We start from the raw sequence: 20,961 nt of genomic DNA, 5'->3' as shown, positions 1-20,961 counted from the left end.
ATTAAATGAACTATTATGTATATTTACCAGAGTACCTGACTCCTCACAAGTCCTCAAGAGATGTTCAGGAACAGAAAAAAATAATTTCCCTATTCCCTAACCTGAAATGGTTCTTAATGCCTACAACACACCTCCCTTTGCTTGGCATCCCAGGACCTCCAGAAGGTAAGTGCAATCACCCCTGCAGCTCTGCCCCCTACACAACCCCCGCAAGCCCCCCCTCTGTTTCAGCCAGAATGACACAATTTCTCCATTTAAGCGTGATGGCTTCTCCCTCTACTACTGATCTAAATCCTGTCATCCTACATCTGGGTAAATATTTGGGAAACGATCTTTAGGAGACCCCCTCCTCAGAATGTATCATAAGATATAGCCCAGACTGATTTGAGAATTCAGTATTTTATGTATGAGTATGGACGTGGGTACGTGTGTGAACACAAAGGAAAAACAAGGTAAAATTATTCTGTTATTGTAATAAGGCCTTTCATACATAAGAGCAAAAGAAAAATACATAAATAAAAAGATTACTAGATTTGACCACACGAAAGCTTCAAAACCTCCCTACATCTAAAAAACACATCACAAACAAACCTGGAAAACAGAAAGATCAAATGAGAAAAAGCACCATATATGCTGAACAAAAGAGTAATAATTTATAAACAGCTGTTACTAATCAATAGGAGGAAAATACCAATGGAAAATAATAGGCAACGAATTTAAACTAGCAAATCACTTAAAAAAAAACTCAGACGCTAAAGAAATATATGGGAAAATGCTACCCTTCTAATAATAAGATAAAATCGGAGTAAAGCCCAAACTTCCACTTTGGTCTCTCAGATAAGAAACTGTCCTTTGCACCCAGTAACAATCAATACTGGCAAGCCTGCAAATAAACAGGGACTCACCCTGGCAGGATGGGCAGCCAGCATGACCTGTCCTAGAAGCCACTATGACAAGATATGTAAAAGGTTTTTAAAATATGGATAGCTTTTGACCAATAATTCTACCTTTAGCAATTAATCCTAAGAGAATAATCATAGATGAGCACCAAGATCTCTGCATAAAGGTTTTCATCAGTGTTTTTTGCAATAGAAAAAAAAAAAACACAACAGCTTAAATTTCCAACGGTAAGTGATTTAGAAGTAAATCATAGCATAGTCACATGATAGAATGTTCTATAGCCTTTCAGCATTATATTTTAGAAAAATATTTAAAAGTTTAGGAAAACATTCACAAAATATATTAAGTAAAAAAAGTTAAGTAGGATTGCAAATTTGTAATACATTCCCAGGGAAAAAAACTGGGGGAGATGGACCTGGAAATGCTAAGTAAGTATTATCTCATTGGTAATGGGAGGAATTACCAATAATTATAATTTTGCTTATTCTCATTTCTTTTCTGTGTTGGTGAAAAATGAATATAAACTAAACGTAACCAAATGGACCCTACACAGGCTTCAAAATCAGCTCAAAGTCTTACTTCTTCCATGAGGTCTGTCCTGACTCCCTCCTTCAGCCATAATTATCCATGTGATACAATCACCCATTTGATCACACACTTCCTAGTATTGCTGACTAATTATTCCAGATTAGTCTTCATTAATTAGTATTAGTTTTTCAGCAAGATTTCACTCAAGACCATCACACCTGGATCTACCTACCTTTTTCAAGATGGCTGCAACAAGTTCTCCCATCCCATGTGCTCTTCTTACAATTGGCATTGACATTCCTCCAGTGAAGAGGCAAGTTATGTCCCCTGCCCTGGCACCTGAGCCAGCCTGTGATGACAGCAGAAGTGATACTAGGTGACTCCTGAAGGCAGAACATACAAGAGGATAGTGCTTCCACCCAGTTTCCTTGAGATGCCCTTTTTTTGGAAAACAGCTGCCATTCTGTGAGGAAGCCTAAGCCACATGGAGAGTCCAAGCATAGGTGATCAGCTGGCTAAGAGTCTCAGCTGAAGTCCCAGTCAACAGCCAGCAACAACCACCAGTATGCAAGTGAGAAAGCCTTTACGATGACTCCAGCCCCTTGCCACCAACTATCTGCCTACAAATACCTGAAAGACCCTGAACAACAACTGCCTGGCTGAGCCTAGTCAATCCTTGAACTTGTAGAGATAAAAACAATAAAATGATTGCTATATTTTAAGTCATTAAGTTTGGGGGAGATTTGTCACACAAAAATTGATAACTGGAACTTATTTATACTTCCTCTTCTCCTTCGCTGCCTCGCAGCTCTCCTCTCCAGAACACTTTCAGTCCTAAATCCTTTGGCCCTATAAAAATTAATCCATGTATATTTATTATATAAGTGAACGAGTGAATGAATGGGAGTTCTAAATGCCACTGTATTCCTTAGTTTCAAACTTATGCATGCTGATGAGTCAATTCTTAAGAACTTCCTGACCTAAGAGAACCAGCAAGGCAAATCCTTTTTGTCCTTTTAGAGTCTGAACTTTGTTTCCTTCTGCATAATTCCTTTCAGTTACTCCTCTAGCTACCCAGCATGCACAAAAGTTTCACTCACTAAAAAAGAAGAGCTAATAAAACAAGAGGACCAATGAAGAAACTGACAGCGCTGAGTTCACACTTTCCTCAGGAAGAAGCCACTTTCTAGAAAAAGGTGGGCCCTCTTTATCAACCAACATGTGAGCAGGATATTGCTATCTTCATTCCCCCAGTCAATAGGGAGGCAAGCTATTGACTTCAGACTCACTAGGAGGAATCCCAATGGGCAGAGCCCTCAATCCCATTAAGCCACCATTGCCACAGCCCTAGCACATGGCACCACCTTTGTGGTGTGGTTTGTAAGGCAAAGGGCCTTCTCTGTGCTAATCTATCATTTCAGATCCCTTCAAGGGGTAAGCACTTTCCTCTCCAGGCTCTTTCATTAAAGAGAAAGCTCCCTGGGAAGGGAGCACATGTTCATGGTGTGACAGAACCAGCAACAGCACTATTGTTATTCTGTCCTAACATCACAGAATGTGTTCCTGAGATTTTGTCCCTGGACTGGAGGGATAACTGTGCACAACTGAGGCAGGGGTTCATGGGTGAGGACATCCACAGAGAAGAAAAAATTAAAGGAAAATATGGCTAAGAACTCTGAAATCAAGCTTCTCATGTTTTATAATCTCACCAAAATTGAGTGATGCTACCGGTGCCTCACTTTACTTGATGGTAACTGATTAAATTTGGTTAATCATTTTTCTTTTAATGCTTTTGGGAATCAGTGAAATTGGGATTACCTGGAACTCATGTTGCCCCCTCTTTCACTAGCCCTCAGAGACCTTAACTTGTCCCTTGCTGTTGAGGACGCTGTCAGTGACATGAGGAGTCAGACCTCAGAGTTCCTTTGCCTTAATGCTGCCATCTTACCAGCTGGACCCAATTACTAGGAAAAGCAAGGATGTTGGGACTCAAGGGTGGAAATAGTGGGTAGAGGACTTATTGCAAGCACAACCTCACATGAAATGCTCTCCAAAGGCAGTGGGATTGTCTCAGATGTTGAAGAAGAGGTTGATGATTGACTTTTCACATCCTTCCTCTCTAGACACACTTCGGAGAAGGAAAATGAGGAGGATTGGTGCCTTCTTGTATTAATCTTACATTTGGGAGGTCAGTGGTTGGTTCGGCCACTAATATCAGCTTGAGTTGGTATCTCAGTTCACACTGCCCTGGGCCCACCAGAAAGCTGGTGCCATGTTGTAATATACTTGGTAGAACTGACACCAAGTATTTGGTTAGATAGAATTGACCACAGAAAAAGTGTTTTCTTTCCCCCTTTCCCAGAGGTAGATTTTTTTTTTTTTTTTTTGCCAATAATCTACTTTCCCAGACAAGAAAGTAAAGTTCAAGCTAAGGTTTGTCCCCTAGATTTCCCAACAAATTTCTAAAACCTAGCTCCCTGCTACTGTCACCACTGTCACTATCCTCGTCCTCAACACGTGCCCACAGCTCTATCTTTCCCGTCGCCCGATCAGGTTGGTCTCATTACTTTCCCCATCTCCATCATTAGTGCCAATTAGTCATCACCATTAACATCATCAGAATAATGGCCTTAGCAAACCCCAACTGGGAGAGGCCCTTTCCCACCACTGCAGGAATTTCCATATTAAGACTTCTGAGCCCGTGAGCTCTGGAATATACTAATAGAGAGAAACCGTGTTGGAAAAGACCCCTGGGAGAAGCTGAGGGAAAGCATGCCCCAGTCACCTCTCAAAATATCCAGCAAGAAGCCATCGGGGAGCATGTGCCCGTTCTTTGAACTCCCTCAAAGTACCTTTCATCTGTTCTAAATCCAGGATCGTCTTTGTACAGGGCTTGCTGTTTCTGGATAAATCCTTGGCCCTTGTTCAAGCCCTGGACTGTGTCAGGATGTTCCACAGACCGCAGCAGGACAGCATTGCTAAACGAGCGTTTCCAGCGGGACCCCTTTCTTGTGACACGGATTCCAAATCCCAGCCCAGAGCGTCTGCACTCAGCAGTACAACATGGCAGCGACCGCGTTCTATTCTCATTTCAACTCCTGTCTTCCTGGAGGAGGCCCCCCACACCCACCACAAGACAGTCAGTGGCTGATCATTCTTTCCTGAGGCACTCTATTTTCGGCTTCATATCATATCACAGACTCTCCCTGTGGAGCAAGCTAGCAAAACACTTTTTCCTTGCCTAAGCATTTGCCTTGTATCTGATTCAAATCTCTAACCTGGAAATTGGGAGAGTAAGCCAACAGGACACCAGTAGGAGGGCCTCCTGCTCTGCCCGCAGACTGCACCTCAGTCCAGGGACTTGCTGTGTGATGCTGGGCTGATATCCTTCCCTCTCTGAGCCCCCATCTCACTATCCATTGTCAGAGAGTGTTTTGTACCACCTGCTTCCTGGATGTGCCGGAAGACAAACTCTGTTTTCCAATGCATATTACCAAACTGTAACACTTCCCCCTGGTATTTTTTTCTTTTTTCTTTTTCTTTTTTCTAATTGTCAAATGATTCTTTATTGAAACATTTTCCTTTGTAGTTCTTAACTAGGTGGGCATTCTGCTGTAACACTATTCATGTCATGTATGATGTCATGAAGGCAGCCATCAACACTGCAACCCACAGACTGTGCAGTCATCTCTGATGGCTCCAGAGAGTTCTCTGGCTAAAAATTAGTGCTGCATCTGTCAGGCAATGCTGACAGTGTCATCAAAAGTGGTATTTCCACTGAGCTTAATATTTTTCTTGATGATGATCAGGGCAGAAGCAATGGTACCACCTCCATATAGTTCTGTCTCTTCTGAATAGTTGGTTCCACTGTAACCTTAGACCCATCCAGCCACCTGCTGCCTTGGTGACATCATCATCAACATTTTCTGGAGACACGTTCAGGGGGCCGATGACAGGCATAGCACTGGCTTCCCCACAGATACAGCTCAGGTACGCGACTTTAATCTCCTCAAGGTCAAACCTGGGCAGCGTGTCAGAGGCAGCTGGGGTAGGATGAACTCAGATGCAGGATAACCGAAGAAAGTTGCACCTTGGCCTCCTCCAAGTCAAGAGCCAAGAGCTCCCTGGTATTTTTACACAGCCTCTATCTCTTCATTGCATTTGCATTTAATGTGTCACATAAGCCATAACCTATAAGCAAAGCAAAATGGTTTTATTCCCATTTTACAAATAAGAACACAGATCAAGAGTAGTAGGTACCTCTTTCAAGGTCTCGGCTACCTGGATAGCGGCCACTTTGGGACTGGAACCCAGATGTCCTAATTGCTGGAGCTAAACTCCTTACACTTCCCCCTCACTGCCTGCATGGAATGAACACGAGTAAGTCACAAAATGAGCCTGAAACCAGCGGAAGGGAGCAAGAAAACTATGAGTGGATTGTGAAACGTGAGTGAACTGTGAAAAGTATCCATTTAAATATACCTCACACTCCTATGGGGACACTTGTCACACTAAAACACAAAGGCCCACGGGCCACTTAGAGTTACAGGCCAGATGTGAGTGCTAGAAGAGGACTTGGGGGTCAGCGTACATTTTATAAAGGAGAAGAGTGATGCCCTGCAAGGCCACTGACTAGTCCAGGCCACTCCAGGACTCAGAAGTTCATCCAATGCCTGTTTCCAAAACCCTTCCCTTCAGAACATTTCTCCCTCCTTCTATGAGAAGGACGTGACCTCCTCACGGTGGTAGAGGCTCTGGCATTCCACTGCAAGCCAAGGTAGTTGGCCCTCAGCCATGGACACAGGCAGAGAAACTGAACATACAGCCAAGGAACTTCAGAGTCACTAGGTGGAGCATCCTATGAAGCCACCTCCCTGCAGCCTGCCACAGCGCCTGAACTTCCAACATCAGGTACCCAGGTCCATGGGTTATGGCACGAAGGACTGCAGTACAATTGTGAAAGTGCCACACAGGATTATTGATGGCCAGAGCAATTTTTAGCCATCAGTAGCCTACTATAACTTAAATAAACCTTGGCAGAGGGCAGGGCCCTGAAGAGATGGAGCACAGCACAGGTGTGTTTTTCCAGAGAGAAGAGGGAATAAGTGGTCCCTGGCCTGAAACTTGGAGTTTGGACTAAGGAAACTCCTCAGTCTGGAGGACACCCCTGGATACTTGGGCAGCAGAGGGATGCAGGGGAGGGGAGCAGTGATGACATTATGTGGGTAGAGAAATCTTAACTGGGCCAAGTAGTAAAAAACCCACACAAACTGGCTTAAGCATTAATAAAATAACAAAATTTTAAAATAAAATAAAATGGAATATAATGGCTTATGAAACCCAAAGGTCCAAAGGTGCACTGGCCTGAGGCTCAGCTGTCTCACTTCTCTGCCTGGCTCTGATTTCCTCTGGGTGGGCTGAGACCTCCTCCAGGACAGCAAAGAACGCCCATGGCCCGCTGCGGCTCCGCAACCCCTGCAGAAAAAGAACTCCACCAACCCGGAGTGCAGAAGTGGACTCTGATTGGCTACCTTAGACCACGTGCCCCTCCTTAACTAATCACTGAGCTCTGATTAGCCAGGTCTAGATCACGTGCTTCCCCAGAGCTGTGTTGGACTGACAGCCTCAACTTTCATTCAGGAGGCCGATTCAGCCTGGGCAGTGCCATCAGCCCTGCCCCTTACGTCCTCAAGCCTATGCCACACGATGGGGGTCCGTGGAGGACACACATACACACTTAGGAGCACCTCTGCCACCAGGACTACCCAGCACTCTTCTGGGAAATGTCACAGTGATGGGATCCAGATGCTCCAGGGTGAAAACTGCTGGAAAGGAACCCAGCCCCCCGCCCCCCCAGTTCTGAGCAGGACAGTTCCTTGGGAAGGGAACAGTTAAAACCACTATCCAAAGTAGGATTATTCGTTTAATTGTCTATTTTTGCTGGCGTTCTTGTCGGGTAGAAATATTAGCTCTGTGAAGTCAGAGACTGAATGTTTCCTTACTTGTGGAATCACCAGCACCCAGAATGGGTAGTACCTGGCCCAGGATACGAACTCAGTAAACGTTTAAGCTTGTACCACTGAAGCAACAAGTGTGTCTTTAGGCTGTCCTCTGAGCTCCACCCCTACTCAGTTCAGGCACTGCCACTGTCCCTCTGGATTCCAGGAGCAGCTTAGGCTGACCATGAACAGACACATCCCCTCCCCTGTATCACCGGAGCACAACAGAGACTGATAGCTCTCACCTCTCCAGATTGCAGGTACAGAGGGGTCCTGCTTTCCCCTTCCCCCTCCAGGGCCTACTCACACTTGGCAAGGTTAAGCCATGGAGGTCCGCCTAAGTGAGTACACGCCCATAAAGGGGGAACAGCTGAGGGAGCTCCAGGCGAGGTGTTTAGGGCCTGGGTGGTCCAGATCACTGTAGTCTGAGTGGGGCACTAGGAGGCCAAGAGCACCAAGATTCTGGGGCCTGCATGGAAGGAAGTCCTGCTGGTGGGAGAAGGGAGCAGGAGAACAGGGAGGGGAGGTGGCAAGTGGCCTGAGCAAAGCTTTCCTTCTCTCACCCAGACCTGTCATTTCCTGTATCTCTGGGAGGCTATGAGGGGGGTGCTGTCGTCTTCCTTTCTGCACAGATACCTGTAATCATGGGTTCCATCGACTCCCCGTCCCTGTGTGGAGACTGCTCGCCATACCAGCTCCAGACCAGGGTTGCCTAGCAACTCAGAGTCCTGAAAAGAAAGAGAGAAAGCAAAGGAGCCAGACAGGAAAGGGCAGAGGGAAGTGGGTCTGGAAGAGGGAGGAGATACCAGGAGCAAACTGCCTTAGGCCCAGGCTCTCTAGTCCTTAGGACTGATCCACCCACCTCCAGCTGTTCTCTCACTGGCCATTAGGTGCCCGACATTCTACCACTGGAGATATTTCTCTTTCAATCCACTAATCTCCCTTGAATTGCAAATCCTCTAGAGAGGCTCTGCCCACTGCACTGTCCCACTTGACCATGGGAGGAACTTATCAGACGCTCTTGGGGAGAAGGAAAGGGGAAATGTGGAAATGAAGTCTAATCACACCCTAATCTGCCCTGTGCTTCCCACCACATTTGATATTAATTCAGTCCATTCCACTCTTCTCCAGCCAAAGTCTGTCCACAGGTGCAGGGCAAAGATGTCAGGTTTGGGTATTTGACAGCCAAATCTGTGGGGCAGTCAGTGAGCTGCTTACCTTGTGGAGCCTCAGTCTTTTCTAAAATAATCTTCAACCATGAGATTGTTGTCCGAGTTAGGAAAAATAATGCATTTGAGACTAACTGGAACAATATTTGGCACTTAGTACACATATACGCTAGTTTCCCTTCCTGAAGATTGGTCACAATGCCATGGTCACTGGGACCCTTGCAGTCCATGTAGCCCTTCTATTGTGGTGCAAACTAGCCAGACTCTAATTTTGGAGGTAACATTTAGCTCCAAGGCTGGAGAAATCCCCGGAACCTAATTCTGACTTTAAAGCTGGGAGACTTCCATCCTTACTCTTGGGGAATACATCACCCAGTGGGCAAAGCAGAGTCCCAACAGCGAGGAGTCAGAGAACAACAGACGATGGCACAAGGTTTTGCTCCTGGATTAATCAGGTATTCTGTCGACTTTATTTTTCCAGCCTGTTGGAGCCATTCTTGCACCTGGCTGCCTTTGATGGGTCATTTCAGTTAACCGATGGTGGTACTTACAGCTTAGCCTACCTATCATCACGGTGCAGTGGGAGTCAAGGCTGGGACTAAGAATTTGTCTGGAATTGGGCTTGCCATTCTTTGGCTGGTGTTAGACCTCTAGACAAAAACAAAGTTTCATTTCAGACCCTTGGAGCAGGATTTAAGATCAAGATTTGGCTGGCAAATGAAATGATTTTGTAAACTAATAATCTTGGGTTTATCCATCCTTCTATCCATCCTGCACTTACTAAGTTGGGCCCAATTCTGCACTAGATATAAGGAATACATAAGAAAGAAGAAAATGGCCCCAGCCTGAATTTTCTGCCTAATAAAAGAACACTAGAAAATAGCCCATCATTCAAATCCAGATAGAGCGGTTCCTCTTCTTAGGACAAGCGTAGTTCAGAGGTGGAGTTGGAAATAGTATGGTCAGGGTGAGAGGGCTCCTGGGGCAGAGGGAACTTTTTGAAGCATCCTATCTCCACACAAACTACCAAAGCAAATTACGAAGCTAATTTGACCTTTTCCAATATCCACGTTCTTAGCCCACCCAAACTCTGGAAAAAGGTGTACCTAAGAGTGGAGAGAAAAGTGACAGGCAAGCAAGGACCCCAAAGCTTGAAAGATATTAGAGCTGATAGGAAATTGACAGGAGAGGAAAGAATAAGGGACAAGGGTGCCCCCAGTGTCATTTCTATAGCTACCCGTTGGGTGTCTGATTAACAGTCTTAAACGTCAGCTCAGCCCTGAGTCTTCATCCATTCACTGCTCTCCAATTAAAGCTGCTGTGTCCTCCATGTTCCCAAGGCCTGTGTGTGCATGTATGTCTGTGCGTGCACGTATGTCTGTGCATGCACATGTGAGTGTTGGGAAAGGACATCAGTGTGCCTGCTGAGGAACTGAGGGGCACCTACAGTGCATGCAGGTGGAATCTGAATTGTGTGTGTGTATAAAACCGTGTGGATTCATGATGGAAAACACTCATATCAAAAAACTGGTATTAAATAGTAAACTGATAATAAAGAACTGGCTCGAAAGCCAGGGGTCCCTGGAATCTTTGGAAATATCTGACAATTTTGTTTCCCGTGGGGCCTCTGTTCAGTTTTATTCCTGGTACCAGCATGTGCAGCAGAGAGATGGTCTGAGATCAGAGCCCCTTTTCTCTGAGCTGCCCAAGGCCTTCCCGATGATTATTTGAGCATCCCCGCCATGGCTGTGGTTGTGTTTCACATCTATCTAAAGTGGGCTGATCTCCTCTGCAGTGGGTGACCCACTTTCAGGGCAAGACAGGAGACGTGAGCATCAGACGTTTGGTCCCTGCCTGACGCCTCATGCATTGGGAAGGGTGCTGGCAGGGAAGAGACCCATGGCCACCCCTTTCTGCCCCTCACTTCTGTCCCAACCAGGAGGTTTCTCATTGCCCCCAGGGTGTGGCCTCTCATTCCCACTCCTGGCCTTTGTCTGTGCTGTGCCCTCCACCAGGAACACTCTTTCCTCTCCTGCTCTGCCCCTTCGGACTCTGCATCCTGCCAGGGGCATCTCCCCACCCCACAACTGACAACCCCCAGATCCCTTGCCCACACAGCAGCCTCTCTACTGTCTCCCCTCAGACTGTCTGTGCAAACCACTTTGGTTTGCACAGACAAATTATATTCTGTCTTCTAATCGTTTCTAGCTGGATTTTTTCTCTCCAACTGAGGCAGGAGGTTGCAAATGTGCTTCCCTCTTTGACACCTCCTCCCTTGCTACAGTCTTTGCCTTAGGCCAGGCCCTTAATAAACCCTGCTTCTGTTGAATTAAGCGAAGCAGCCCAGCTGGAAGACTCACAGCTGGATGGCTCAAAATTTACCCAAGCTGAGGACTTTAGTGTTTGCACCAAGCCACTTCTGTGAATCTTATAATCGGAGACTGACAATTCCTCTTCGAGGAAACCAGGAAAGGGCTTATTACCCCCACGTTACAGATTAAGGAAGGTGAGATTCGGGGAGATTCGTGATTTACTCTAAGGTCATGTAGTCAGGCGAGGGCATCCAGACAGCCAGTCCTGATCCTACAGATCCTACACTCTTTTCACCACTGCGTGTGGCCTGGGCATTACCCTGATGCCACTCACATCCTCATCTCAACTGTTTGCTCTCACCCAGTACCCTCCAGGTGATGTCCCTCCGTCTACCTTCTAACTTCCCTTGATCTCCAAAACCCCACCAGCGATGCTAAACCCTTGGTCGTACTTCTACTCCAGCCACATTGGAAAGAGGTTTAGAAACTTGATCACTATTGTTAACACTATTAAAACTAGTGCTAAAATATGAACATTTCAGAGGGGGTGTGAGTCACAACAGTAATGACCCCTTAACCCTCTCCCCTCTCCTGGCCCAACTGGCAGAATTTCAGAAGAAAAAGATGGTTTAGACCCATTCCATCCAATATGGTGGTTATTGAGTATTTGAGAAATAGCTGATTCCAACTGATATATACTTTATTTTTTAACACTATTATTTTTTATTTAACATTTACCTAACCACGTTTTAAACTTTTTTCCATATAAATGTAAATAAATCTGCTTCCCTTTTCAAAATTATGGTAAAGCACACAAAAATTACCATCTTAACCATTTTATTGTATAGTTTCTCATTAAATATATTCACTTTGTGGGGTAACCAATCTCTAGAACTTGTTGATCTTGCAAAACTGAAGCTCTGTACCTATTAGACAACTTCCCATCCAATTGATACATAATTTAAATGTAAATAAACACAAAATTTCAAAAACTTATTTTGAAGAAAAGGATGTAAAACATTTTATTAATAATTTCTTATGACGATATGTTGAAATTAGAATATTTTAGATGTAGTGAATTAAATTAAAATGCATTCATAACATTAACTTCACCTGCTTCTTTGTACTTTTATAATATGTCTACTAGTAAATTTTACATTATATTTGTGGCTCACATTATATTTCTATTCAACAGTGCTTGTGTGGATCATACACTTCAAATTTCTAGGACCCTTCAAATAACTCCATGCAGGCAGCCATACGCTCAGATTGTGTTTGAGGTCCCATTAGATGCAGCAATAAGAATTCAGAACAGAGTCTTTTGAGAAGATGGTACTTGTTTCCTCCCAAAAGTTGCCCCTAGCAGCCAGCTTCCCTGACCTTCCAGGGTTGATGGTTGGCCCCACCACGGAAACACTCAGCATTCCCAGCTGAGCAAGCCCTGACTGAATTCTCTAAGCCAGGCTCACTGCCTGGGCCGGACACCTCTCTAGTCCCTTTGTCTTCCTGCATACCCTGGCCTGGCCCCAGAGGGAGGACCCCTAGTTAAAGTCATGCCTTAACGTTCTGCACGCTGCCATGGAGTACTGAGAGGCTATGCATGCTCTTTACCGAATCTCCAATGTCTTTTAAGAGGTTGCTGGCTTTGACCAAAGTGAAGATACTAACTCAGGCTGGTTTAGAACAAATTAAGTTGGATCAGCAAAGAGTAACTGACCACCTGTTGGTAAATTTGTCTTCCTGTGTAGTACATGTACTGTGCACATAGAAGCAGTTAATCTAGTCTTGCCCTCATCAAATATATAACAGTTAGAAGACCACTCATTGATAAGTAAAAACTTAAATAATTGCAACTCAAGACTACAATGGACAGCTTTTTATCTTAGAGTTTAGAAGTCTTCCAGTTAATTTCCACACCCAACACAGACTCTGTGGCATGGTGGTGGGAAGGGGAATTGAACACCAGCTGAAGCTTGGAACCAGATTTACTGGCTGTGGGACCCTTAGCAGAACAGCCTCCTGTCCACCTGAGCCTCGGTTTCCTCTATCATGTTTTAAAGGTGAGGTGTGGACTAGTTGATCTCTTTAACTACTTGTAATTCTGTCCTCCTTAAATGCTGCGATCTAACCTTTAGCATCCCCACAAAGGCCCACGGGCACTGTTTCAAACTTTTGGTAACATAGAGCTCCCTCCTTGAACAATATCTACGGTTTTTCAGAGATCTTCCTCTCAGGAGCTGCTATTATACTCTCTCTAACTTCCACCTGCAAAGTGGTACCAAATGGATGAGCAGATTCTAGTTGCTCTAGGTTTCAGAGGAGGCCAGGGCTTGTCAAGATGGAGGAGTGATCAGCTAATCCAGGGAGGGGAGGAGATTTCAGTGCAGCCTTGAATAATGCATAATATTGGACCTGCAGAAAGCAAGAGTATAGAATAAACCAATGCAAAAAGCAAGGAAGGAACGAAGGGAGGGTGAATTAACTTCTGGCCTGAAAGAGAGACCCAGGGAGAGAGATGGTTCAGAAAAGGGAAATACACAGGTTTTCAATTGCTCTTTTTAGTCTGCAGAAGATCATCTCTAAGTGAGAGAATAATATTTATAACCATTAAATGAAGCATCTAACATTTATTGAGTACTTACTCTGCGCTAAGCACTTTTATTTCATTAAAACTTCATAACCACCCCCATGAAATAGGAACTAAATGTTTTCCATTTTACAGATTAAATAACGAGGCACATGGAGGATTTTTTTTTGCACAAATGTTTGTTCTAGCTCCAAATTCTATTATCTTGGGATCCATAAAAAATCTTTGTTTCGGTCGGCACTGAAAGGCACCTGGAGATTTAGGACAGCAGATGAGGATGAAATGTCTTCGGCAGATATCCCACCCCATAGATATTTCTTGAGGTAAAGAGAGTGCCTCCCCCTTCACCCAATGCCTTAGTGTGCATGCTGGTGGAGAGAGGGTAGGTTCAGGAGGGTAGGACTTTGGCGATGAAGTCAATGGTCAATTTCTTGACAAGAAAGACGGGGTTGCCTGGGAAGGTGTTCACAGTCCATATTCCATGGGATGGCTCCCACTGATCTCTGCTCTCATACCCATGTCACCCCTTGATGGCCACATTGCCCTGGAACTATAGCTTGTCTCCAAAGATTCCACATAAGCCAAAGGAGGCCACCCTCAGAGACCACTGCCTGTCTCAGCTCCAGCAAGAAGCTTTGAATAAAACAAAAAAGGAAACCACAAGCAGCCATTTTCCAGTAGAGCAAAGGGCCCCCCGAAACATGAACCCACAAAACTAAGAAAGTCTGTAGATCCCAGGCTGCCCCTCACACTGAGGAGGGGGTAGGTAGGGGGTACATAACAATGTCATTTCATATGATTAAAAAAATATTGCATAAGTAGGGCCAAGGAAAATAGAATAAAATATAAACTAAAAATAAATGGTTGAGTCAACTCATCTTTAATGCTTTTCTCTGTAACATCTATTTTGTAAAATGGAATACGACTTTCATACTCCGACTACAAATTTAACCTTGGCCACAAGTTATGATGTACATTACAATACCCTTTTATTATGTTACACAGTATTGTGGTGGGTTTTCTTAATCTATTGCTAAGCCCCTAACAGTATGTCTGCGTCAGTGGAGCCCATCTGTCACAACCACAGTGGAGATATTATTATGTAAATAGTTCTAGGGCCTCCTTTTGGGGGAATTTAATATACTGTCCTAATATCCCAGCCAGGCAAAAAAAAAAAAAAAAAAATGTTTATGAAAAAAAACTCTCTCTCTTTTTTTTTTTTTTTGGTTTGTTTGTTTCATCTGTAGAGAAAGGCAGGCTGAGTTGCTGAGGGTTTTTTTTTCTAAATAGTTCAAATCTCTTTTCTTCTCTCTCTCATTCACAATGTCTTTAAAAGCTAATGCTATGGCTCCTAATAAAATAAAATGAAATACATGAGAGACTTCTTTTAAACACACCAGCAGAAGTGTAGAGCATTAATATCTTGCAGCCTAGTGCATTAGCCATCTTTTCTATATTACAGTCATATTTCAATAAACTAAGTTTTCTTAGCAGGTGCCATCTTGGATTATTTCTTTATTAGACTGAGTTATAAAATATGCAGAATGGTAGGCTGAATTTTTTGTTATTTATTGAGGGTTTTAAAGCTTTGCCAAAATCCATACAACTAAATCTTTCTCCTTAGAGGTGGAGAGGCAACACCTGGAAGGGACCTGCAGACACTTTTGCTTTCAGGGCTGCCAACCAGGTGGCTTGAGGAATGAGGGCAGGACAGAACAGAGTGTGATTTGCAAACAGAAGATGACAGTTCCCCAGACTTCTTAGTGCATCTTAATTAACCAAGTCAGGATTTTAGGGCAGCACAAAGAAAGGGGCTACCGGGACCTCCCAAGCCCACATCAACCATGTCCCCGATTTTACTCAATCAGGCATCAAAGGTTTGCTGAGCCCTAGCCAAGCGGTGAGTACTTAGCAAGAAGCAAGAGAAGCAAATTGTATGTACCCCAAGACCTCAAGGGGCACCCAGTCTAGACGGAGAGAAGCGACACCAGGTAGAGAACTGCTTGAGGGTTGTCTTAGTCTGTTCGTGCTGCTGTAACAAAGTACCATTAACTGAGTGGCTTATGAACAACAGAAATGTATTGCCCACAGTCTGGAGGCTAGAAGTCCAAGATCAAGGCACTGGAAAATTCAGTGTCTGCTAAGAGCCTGCTTCCTGGTTCACAGACAGCCATCTCCTTGTTATTGTGTGGAAGGGCAAGAAGCTCTCTGAGGCCTCTTTTATAATTTTTTTCTCTTTCTTTTCCCCACCAGGTTTATTGAAGTATAATTGACAAATAAAAATGGTATATATTTAAGATGTACAAGATGCTTTTTTGTTTTTTTATTTTTTACTTTTGGCTGCATTGGGTCTTCATTGCTGCGCATGGGCTTTCTCTAGCTGCAGCAAGTGAGGGCTACTCCTCACTGCGGCGCACGGGCTTCTCATTGCAGTGGCTTCTCTTGTTGTAGAGCACGGGCTCTAGGAGTGTGGGCTTCAGTAGTTGTGGCACGCGGGCTCAGTAGTTGTGGCTCGCGGGCTCTAGAGCACAGCCTCAGTAGTTGTGGCACACAGGCTTAGCTGCTTTGTGGCATGTGGGATCTTCCTGGACCAGGGCTCTAACCTGTGGCCCCTGCACTGGCAGGCAGATTCTTAACCACTGCACCACCAGGGAAGCCCACAAGATGTTTTGATATACATATATTCTGCAATAATTACCACAATCAGCTAGTTAACATTTCTCTCACTTCATATAGTTACCTTTTGTGTGGGGGGTGCGGTGGGGGGAGTGGTAAGAACACTCAGGATCAACTCTCAGCAAATTTCAACTATACGTTATTATTAACTGGTCACCATGCTCTACATTAGATCTCCAGTACTGCATCATCTTACAACTGACAGTTCATTACCTTTGACCAACATTTCACCAGTTCCTCTGGGGCCTTTTTTATAAGGGCACTAATCCCATTCACAAGGGATCCACCCTCATGACCTAATCTCCTCCCAAAGGCTCCACCTCCATATACCATCACATGGGAGATTAGGTTTCAATATAGGAATTTGGGGGGGTGGAGACACAAACATCCCACCTATAGCAGGGGTAAAGTGGTCACGTGACAGTATGGATGGTTCCGACTAAGGGCTGTAGGGGTTGAACAGAGGGAGCTGTGGTGCAGGGCTGGCTAATCAAGGGAAGCTTCCCGAGGTGGTGGGGTCTCAGCTGGGCCCAGAAGGAGAAGTAGGATTTAGCTGGATGGAGAGGAGGGAAGTTGCCACCAACCGTCGCAACACAGGCACACATCTGTACTTGTTCCAGGCAGAGGAAAGGGCACGATGGAGGTCTGGGGGCAGAAAGAACAGAGGAGATGATAAAGAAGCAGATGGGGTCAGGGTGGCACTTCCCCATTTCAGCTTGCTGGGATCAAGAGAGGTCTAGGAACCAGGTGAGGTGAACCCATCCAGCATCTGTTTCACAAGGGGCTAAGCTTCCTGGCAGAGAACTCTCTTAAAATAAGCAGAAGTCAGGAAGCCAAGCTTGGCCCAGGAACAGAGAAGTAGTTTGTGATCACACTGAGAGCAGCATGATCCTCATTCCTCACACGCCCCTCCCAGTCCAGCCATCTCTCAGGTCCAAGGGGAAAAGTGGTTATGAAACAGGAAGGAAGGAGACAGGGCACAACCTTTGAAAGAATGACATAGTCCAAGGACGTGACATAAACTGATTAGAACCAAATGCATCCAAGATGGCAGACAAGTCGACTTCCACTAGACCTTGAGCCTCAGTGTATGCTCACATAAGCAAGCTAAATGACACACCCACAGGCGCCATGACAGTTCCAAGACTGACCATAAGGATCGAAAAGTCGGCGGTGGCCCAATTCCTGGAAATCCCCGCCCCTTCCTAAAATAGCTGGAATACTCATCCCACTCATTAGTCTACGAAAAACTGACAACCCCATACCCTGGTGCCTTTCTCACCTTCTGAGATGGCCCACACTCTGTCTGTGGAGTGTGTTTCTCTCTAAATAAATCTACTTCTCACCTATCACTTTGTCTCTCACTGAATTCTTTCTGTGATGAGACATCAAGAACCTGAGCTTCATTGAGCCCTGAAACCATGTGTGTGATCTCAGTTGGAAGACTGGGTTTTGACTGGGTTTGAGTCCCAGCTGTGTGGGTTCAAGTCCCAATCAGGATTTTGGCAGGGCTCAAGTCCCGGCCACATAGGTTCAAGTCCCAGTCTGGGTTTAGGCTGGGTTTGAGTCCCGGCACATTGGTTCAAGTCCCAATCTGAGGTGCACAGTTTCAGCTACAAGGCAAAACCAGAAAATGCCACAAAAGTGTTGCCAGGCATCACAGCACAGGCTTCTACTTGTGACCCCCATCAAAAGGACACAGAGGGGTAGGGAGACATCCTCTGACATGTTGACTGCACACAGCTTTAGTCCCTAGTGTCACCTGGGCAATGGATGAGGTGGCCACAGCAGCAGTGGTGCCCAGCGGCAGATTGCAGGGGTGCACGGGACAGGAGAGTGAAGGTGGGCATGGGCCCAGAGCAGAGAAGGCAGCCGCGCCCAGAGGAAGCGGTGCCCAACAGTAGCGACAGCAGTGCCCGGTAAGTGGGGCCACTACCCAGATTTACAGAAAGTACATATTACGAAATGTAATCCGGGAAGCTAAGTGTCTTGGTAGAAAGATGTTTGTGAGCATCAGCAAGCGGCTACAGTGAATGTGACTCCATTTATGCACCAGCACCATGCCCTAGGAAGCTTGATGCACACAGATGAGGGGAAAGGAAGGAACACTGGAAGTTGGCTGGTACCGAGGATAGGGATGTGGGACTGAGAGCAGGCCTGCCCGTGGCAGCGTGAAGCCATGTGGGTGACTGGCCATCCTCTGTATAGTCCACTGTCTTCAGTCAGGATTCAGCTAAGCACCTCCAGGCAGAGGGACCCTCCCTGCCCTGCCTCCAGACAAAGCTAGTTCAGGTCAGAGCTGGCAAACGGGAGCCTGGGAGAAGTCCCTGGGGCTTAGCTATGCTCAGCACTTGGTTTCTCCATCAGCGTGGACGACCACGGCAAGAGTGGTCAGGGGGTGACACCATGAAGGCCTAATCTGAGCAAACCAGGAGCGCCTGGTCCCAATAGAGGAAGGAGCCCCACAGGGAGAATGAACTTCCTCTGGTCTCCCTGTGCTCACTGCAGGAGCTCAAGACAGTTGTGGGAGAGGAGAGGGGTTGAGAAGCAGGAAGCAGGGACCTTCCCAGCAGGGCTGAGTCTGGAACTGGCTTTGAGAAGCAAAAAGAATTTGACTTGGGAGTAAGAGGGGGTCCACTGGGAGCAGAGGATAAGCAGTGCCTGGTGCCCCCTCATCACAATTCCCCAAGGCAGTCAGGATCCAAACATGCCAAGTTCCCCTTAAAATCCCAGCCAAGAACCTAGGGGTAAGACAGGAATAAAGACACAGACCTACTAGAGAATGGACTTGAGGATATGGGGAAGGGGAAGGGTAAGCTGTGACAAAGTGAGAGAGTGGCATGGACATATATACACTACCAAACGCAAAATAGATAGCTAGTGGGAAGCAGCCGCATAGCACAGGGAGATCAGCTGGGTGCTTTGTTACCACTTAGAGGGGTGGGATAGGGAGGATGTGAGGGAGGGAGATGCAAGAGGGAAGAGATATGGGAACATATGTATATGTATAGCTGATTCACTTTGTTATAAACCAGAAACTAACGCAGCATTGTAAAGCAATTATACTCCAATAAAGATGTTTAAAAAAAAAGAATGTAAATGGAAAAAAAAAAAATCCCAGCCAAGAAACCCCAGCTCTGCCATTTGCTACACTGTGATCTTAGGCTATTTTCACAATCTTTTGGAGCCCCAGTGCCCTCATCTGTAAAAGGGCATAACAACGCTTACCTAGCAGGACTGTTGTGAGGGGAACATGAGTTATCAAGGGCCACACAGTAGGTGTTCAACAAATGGCAAGCCTCTTCCTGCCTGTAGGTCCACTTCGGTGTTTGGGATTTATGTCCCATGAACTCAGGTAAACACACCTGCGGCATCTAATTACATTTCAACCTCCACTGCATACCCCTCCCCAGGGGGGGAGTGAATCCCAAAGTCAATCCCCTCTCCAGGGACCATCTGTGGAGTTTCCTTGATGTTCAGACACAGCCTTCCAGTGTCTGTTCCCAAGTACCACTGCTCGTCAGAGGACACATATAAACTCTCTGGGTCTGTGCAGAGCTTTGAAGAGGCCAAAATTAAAGAGACTGAAAACAGGTGATTTCAAGGGGCCATGTGAACCTAACCCTGAAAGAGGCCAGAAATATCAGAGGGGATCTTCCTCAATTTAGTTTAGATCCCCCACAAACGTGCAAGGCTGCAGGGAGAGCGGCATCCTAACTCTACCATCACTGACCCCAAGAGGGTCTTGGCAGGGTGGGTGAGAGCAGAGAGCCCAAAGGTGGGAGGGCTCCCCAGGGCAGGAGGGGTTGGGAAAGCCTGGGATTCCCAGGATGACTTCACCAGCAGTCTGGCTGTGACAGCTCTGGAAGGTAAATTACAGGGGCCCCTCTAGGGCCAGGACAACAGGAGCTGAGGTTTGGGCATTGTCCACCCCCTCCTCCAGCCTCTCCCCACTAGCCAGGTCTAGTGGGTCCCCTGAAATCACCTCCCACTCTCACAGAAGTAAGGCCACGAAAGCGGCCTAGCCTGACCTGGCTGCGCCGAGGACATCTTCACGGGATTTGGGAAAAGAAGGAGGCAGAAGAGGAAACGGAAGGACCAGGAAAGCAGCCATCTGGAGAAAGAGCAGGACAGCCTTTAAAAGTGAGATTTCCTGGGGAAGAGCTAAACCAGAACCTCTTTTCATCAAATTAGCAGTTAGAACCTTCCAGGTCTTGTGGCAGCTTTGCAGAGATTATCTGTCAGCTGAGAGGCAGAGTGGGGTGGATGCCCCAGGGTGACACCAGGGGCTGGGGAACTCTGGAAGAGACTAAGAGGACACCACAGAAGCCATGGAGGCCTGGGAGACAAGCTTTCCCTCCTTCAGGGGCTGAAGTTTGGCCCTGACACCTGAGACCATCTGGCACTCCCCCAGGAAGGGCGCCGCTGAAGGGACCCCTCCGGTCAGACCGCACCAGGCCTGAGGTGCTGCAGCAAGATGAAAGGCATTGAGGAGAGGCTGAGAGCTTTCAACTTTTATCTGAACCCTGTCTATCCAAACTCAGGTATCAGGTAGCAAAGGATGCCAAAATGAGATTTACGAAGTATTTTTTCCCCAAAGTCATCAGGATGGGACTTTAGGTCCTTATTTTACAGATGATGATTTGCCACTCAAGAAGACTCACCAAGAACATGCAGTGACTCTGTCGCCCCAGACCCTCAGTCCCATTTCCATGTTCTTTCCATAAACTCATTCGAGCGGAGGTTAGGGCAGCTTTGGTACAGCCAGTCGGCTCTTCTTGTGCCTGGAA

The 20,961-nt window shown here is 46.0% G+C and overlaps 1 pseudogene; it reads right to left on the bottom strand.

Annotated features, from left to right (window-relative positions):
• Positions 1–5,020: 5,020 nt before the first annotated feature.
• LOC111181443 (large ribosomal subunit protein uL11-like) overlaps positions 5,021–20,961 on the bottom strand; it is a 77,710-nt pseudogene continuing 61,769 nt past the window's right edge.

This window comes from Delphinapterus leucas, chromosome 14 (genome assembly GCF_059928025.1).
Source record: "Delphinapterus leucas isolate spDelLeu-1000000601 "Yukka" chromosome 14, BTC_Dleu_Yukka2, whole genome shotgun sequence".
Classification (NCBI taxonomy): Eukaryota; Metazoa; Chordata; class Mammalia; order Artiodactyla; family Monodontidae; genus Delphinapterus; species Delphinapterus leucas.
The sequence above is the reverse complement of the archived record's forward strand: the minus strand, read 5'-3'. Positions and strand labels throughout refer to the sequence as shown.